The sequence below is a fragment of the Bufo bufo genome, chromosome 7, assembly GCF_905171765.1.
Source record: "Bufo bufo chromosome 7, aBufBuf1.1, whole genome shotgun sequence".
In the NCBI taxonomy this organism is placed as follows: Eukaryota; Metazoa; Chordata; class Amphibia; order Anura; family Bufonidae; genus Bufo; species Bufo bufo.
Window position 1 is genome coordinate 182,400,397 of NC_053395.1, and position 6,000 is coordinate 182,406,396.

The following is a 6,000-nucleotide window of genomic DNA, read 5'->3' on the forward strand; positions in this document are numbered from 1 at the left end:
GCGTAGATTTAAGCAAGTCACACAGCCGGCGCCAAAGTTATGCAGAGGCTGGTGCCTCTACATCACTTAAAGACATCAAGCACCAGTGGGCATGGATTAAAGCCGGCATCTAAATCTCTGTTCTTAGTAAATGTCCCCCTAAGTCTTTTGTCTAACTTTACACACCCGGTTGGCTTACATGGCACCAAATTCTTTTGTAATTTTGCAGCATTTTAAGCTATGCTACTTCCCGCTAAGCCATATCCCCTTCTCTAGTGAGGAACAAAGGGGGAGATTTATCAAACTGGTGTAAAGTAGAACTGGCTTAGTTGTCCATAGCAACCAATCAGATTCCTCCTTTCATTTATCACAGCTCCTTTGGAAAATGAAAGGTGGCATCTGATTGGTTGCTATGTGCAACTAAGCCAGTTCTACTTTACTCCAGTTTGATAAATTTCCCCTAGAGTATGTAAAAGTTTAAATAAATGTGGTGCAAGACATAGCCAGTTTTGGGTTTGTTTTCCTCAAATTGAGCCTGTATTCTGGGGCATTCAGCCTAGATAATCTTCCCACTGAGTTTTTGTTTTTCCCCTTATGCATAAGGCAGTCTGACTTGTAACCTGTGGATTCCTGGTAAAGCTTAAACCTCCAAGCATGCCCTGATAGCCAGCTGCCTGACATGTTATAAGTTGTAGGCCTCTTTCACACGGGCGTCATGGATTTGGGCCGGATAAGAAGCGGGTGCGTTGCGGGAAAATGCGCGATTTTTCAGCGCGAGTGCAAAACATTTTAATGCGTTTTTTCACACGTGAGAAAAATCGGCATGTTTGGTACCCAAACCCGAACTTCTTCACAGTAGTTCGGGTTTGGGTTAGGTGTTATGTAGATTGTATTATTTTCCCTTATAACCATGTTATAGGGGAAAATAATAGCATTCTTAATACAGGCCTGGAGGGGTTAATTTTTTTTTAAAAATTTAACTCTCCTTAATCCACTTGTTCGCGCAGCTCGGCTTCTCTTCTTTCTTCGAGACCTGGGTAAAGGACCTTTGATGACATCACTGCGCTCATCACATGGTCCATCACGATGGTGATGGATCATGTGACAGACCCATGTAATGAGCGCAGTGACGTCACCACAGGTCCTTTTCCTCCTGCACAGCAAAGAAGAAGAAAGAAGAGAAGCTGGGCTGCGCGAACAAGTGGATTAAGGTGAGTTAAAAAAAAAAAAATATTAACCCCATCAGCCCTATTTTATTAAGCATTCTTTATTAAGAATGCTATTATTTTCCCTTATAACCATGTTATGTCACCATGTCCTCTCCTAGCAACCATGCGTGAAAATCGCACCGCATCCGCACTTGCTTTGTATGCTTGCGATTTTCACGCAGCCCCATTACCTTCTATGGGGCCTGCGTTGCGTGAAAAACGCACAAAATAGAGCATACTGCGATTTTCACGCAACACACAAGTGATGCGCGAAAATCACTGCTCATGTGCACAGCCCCATAGAAATGAATAAGTCCGGATTCAGTGCAGGTGCAATGCGTTCACCTCACGCATTGCACCCGCGCGGAAATCTCGCCCGTGTGAAAGAGGCCGTACAGTAATGCGAGCTGGAATTAGTTAGCATAGCTCTGTTTTCTGGCAAACTATTATTGAACCACAGTGTTAAGAAATGTTAAAGGGAAAAAGCCGTTGAATCAGGGGCCCTTATACAGATGATTATTAAAAGAAGGATGCAAATGACAGATGAAATGACAGGGCAAATAGATATTTTAAAAAAAGAAATGGAAGCATTCCCAGATACTGATGCAGTTCGCAAATGGCATGAGAGAATTTGCAAAAATTTGGACATACTAGAAAGGGAAATAATGGGCAAAAAATCAAGAAAACTATACCATATGGAGAGGAAGGTGGTCACTGATAGGTATGAACAAAGGGAAGTAGAGCACATCACAACACAGGGACAATTTGATAATGTCAAAATTACAAATAGATTTGAGACACTTGCAACACCTCATTTTTTAGATTTTACACCCCCACATCACAAAACACGCACGAGGAACACACGCACCCCTACCCCACCACGACAGGAGACACAAATACACAATCACCCAACACAGGGTTATGCTCACGATTACAATTTGAGGGAGCGTCCGAGGGAGTATGCACAGAGCAGAGGGAATCACTTAACACACAGACAGGAACACAGACACTATCAGAACACAGTGTATCACCACACACCAACAACGAACAGACAGAGACACGAGCACAACGAACAACGCGGAGAGGACGACATGCACAAAAAAAGAAAACACAGAAATTAGCAGCAATACCTACCAATGTAATAAATATCAGTGACACTGTCCTCACAGACATCCAGGCGCAACTTCTGAACAAAGGTCGGAAGTTTGCTCCCACTAATCCTATGGACAAATTTGCCACATACATTGGTGTGGAAAAGTTCATCAGACGCTTATGTCTCAAAAAATATTTCCTAAAAAATCCAATAAATAGGGAGGCGGATTTGTTGGGGAATACTATAAAATACCCACACACAGACCTAAAAGCCAGGTCAAAAAAATTCCCTAGACAGGAGATCAGTAGTGAAATGGCCACATTCAAGAACAATGTAGAACGTGACCTGAGAAAAATTAAAAGCCGTAGGGTCAATGCAAACTTGAATAAAGAGGAAATTAAGGCCATTAAATCACTACAAGAAGCTAACAATATCACAATTAGGCCAGCAGATAAAGGCGGGGCCGTTGTGATACTCAACACAGCAGATTATATACGGGAATGTCGCAGACAATTAGGATCAGAGCACACATATCAGAGACTTAAAGGAGATCCAACACAAGAGTATCATAAGATTCTAAAGGGTTACTGTAGTAGGGGAACACAAGCAGGTTTTCTCTCAGAACAGGAAGCGAGATTCATCCTGGACACCGAGGGGAGGATTCCGATGTTCTACTGTGTCCCCAAGATCCATAAGAGCCTAGAAGCACCCCCAGGCCGCCCAATAGTGTCTGGTATTCAGTCTATATCGTGTAATCTATCTAGATACATCGATCAATGGCTCCAGCCCTATGTCAAACAGGTGCCATCATACATTCGTGACACCACCATCATTAAAACATTGGAGAATGTCAAATGGGTGGACGGATGGATCTTGGGGACACTGGACGTTGGATCCCTCTATACGGTGATAGAACATACTGGGGGGATTCAGGCACTACATGAACAACTATCGGGTGATGCTGGGCTCCCCAGTGAACAGTTAGCATTCCTACTAGAAGGTGTGAGATATATCCTAACTCACAATTATTTTGCTTTCGAAAGTGAGTTTTATCTGCAGTGTACCGGGACCGCCATGGGCACCAGGTTCGCCCCCAGCTACGCCAATTTATTCTTGGCGCAATGGGAGAGGGAGGTCATTCTTCCCAGACTGGGGGCGGACCTGGTGCTGTGGCGACGATACATTGATGATATTTTATTCATTTGGCAAGACACAGCTGAATCCCTTGATTTGTTTCTAAATAATATCAACAACAACGATAGGAATTTAGTATTCAGCCCCACCACTAGCAAAGAAAAGGTTGAATTCCTTGACTTGGAAATATGGATTAAGGAAGATCAGTTGCAATGTAATACGTTCTTCAAGCCAGTGGCCAAGAATAGCTTCATCAGGTTTGCCAGTTGCCACCTTCCACGGTGGCTGATTAATATACCCACTAGTCAGTTCCGCAGACTCAAGCGGAACTGTACGAATGATAGCAAATTTGATGAAGAGGCCACTGTCTTGAAACAGCAACTGTTGGATAGAGATTATCCGGTCCAAGTTGTTAACAAATCATTGGAAAAAGTAAAGGAGATGGAAAGAGAACAATTCTTTATGACAAGCGATCCACAATTACAGGTTGAAACAATAAGGATCATTCTCCCATTTAGTTCCTAATATAGTGGTAGAAAGGAGTATCCGAAAACATTGGGGACATCTGCTGAATGATAGGATAATTGGGCCCCTTTTGAGTGATACACCAAAAATAACATACACAAGGGCCAATAATTTAGCAGGCAAAGTAGCCCCAACTGTTAAAGTTAACAAGGATAATCAGAAACAAAACAGTTGGCTGACAATAAATGGTTTTTTTTAAGTGTGGCAGGTGTGCGAATTGCAAAATAACAAGTTTCCCTAAAAAAACCACTGCAGTAGTGTCCACAGTAAACTCCTTTAGTCTAGAAATACAAGAGTGCTTAACCTGTGATTCAACTGATGTTATCTATGTATTGGAATGTGGATGTAGGAAACAGTACATAGGTAGGACAAAAAGAACACTCAAAAAGAGGCTAGCGGAGCATGTGGCAAACATTAAAAAAGGCTTAGAGACACACTCCCTATCAAAACACTTTAACCACCTCAGCCCCCAGTGCTTAAACACCCTGAAAGACCAGGCCACTTTTTACACTTCTGACCTACACTACTTTCACCGTTTATTGCTCGGTCATGCAACTTACCACCCAAATGAATTTTACCTCCTTTTCTTCTCACTAATAGAGCTTTCATTTGGTGGTATTTCATTGCTGCTGACATTTTTACTTTTTTTGTTATTAATCGAAATTTAACGATTTTTTTGCAAAAAAATGACATTTTTCACTTTCAGTTGTAAAATTTTGCAAAAAAAACGAGATCCATATAGAAATTTTGCTCTAAATTTATTGTTCTACATGTCTTTGATAAAAAAAAAATGTTTGGGTAAAAGTTATAGCGTTTACAAACTATGGTACAAAAATGTGAATTTCCTCTTTTTGAAGCAGCTCTGACTTTCTGAGCACCTGTCATGTTTCCTGAGGTTCTACAATGGCCAGACAGTACAAACACCCCACAAATGACCCCATTTCGGAAAGTACACACCCTAAGGTATTCGCTGATGGGCATAGTGAGTTCATAGAACTTTTTATTTTTTGTCACAAGTTAGCGGAAAATGATGATTTTTTTTCTTTTTTTTTTCTTTTCTTACAAAGTCTCATATTCCACTAACTTGTGACAAAAAATAAAAACTTCTATGAACTCACTATGCCCATCACGAAATACCTTGGGGTCTCTTCTTTCCAAAATGGGGTCACTTGTGGGGTGGTTATACTGCCCTGGCATTCTAGGGGCCCAAATGTGTGGTAAGGAGTTTGAAATCAAATTCTGTAAAAAATTACCTGTGAAATCCGAAAGGTGCTCTTTGGAATATGTGCCCCTTTGCCCACCTAGGCTGCAAAAAAGTGTCACACATCTGGTATCTCTGTATTCAGGAGAAGTTGAGGAATGTGTTTTGGGGTGTCTTTTTACATATATCCATGCTGGGTGAGATAAATATCTTGGTCAAATGCCAACTTTGTATAAAAAAATGGGAAAAGTTGTCTTTTGCCAAGATATTTCTCTCACCCAGCATGGGTATATGTAAAATGACACCCCAAAACACATTCCCCAACTTCTCCTGAGTACGGCGATACCAGATGTGTGACACTTTTTTGCAGCCTAGATGCGCAAAGGTGCCCAAATTCCTTTTAGGAGGGCATTTTTAGACATTTGGATACCAGACTTCTTCTCACGCTTTGGGGCCCCTAGAATGCCAGGGCAGTATAAATACCCCACATGTGACCCCATTTTGGAAAGAAGACACCCCAAGGTATTCAATGAGGGGCATGGCGAGTTCATAGAATTTTTTTTTTTTTGGCACAAGTTAGCGGAAATTGATATTTTTTATTTTTTTTCTCACAAAGTCTCCCGTTCCGCTAACTTGGGACAAAAATTTCAATCTTTCATGGACTCAATATGCCCCTCACGGAATACCTGGGGGTGTCTTCTTTCCGAAATGGGGTCACATGTGGGGTATTTATACTGCCCTGGCATTCTAGGGGCCCTAAAGCGTGAGAAGAAGTCTGGAATATAAATGTCTAAAAAATTTTACGCATTTGGATTCCGTGAGGGGTATGGTGAGTTCATGTGAGATTTTATTTTTTGACA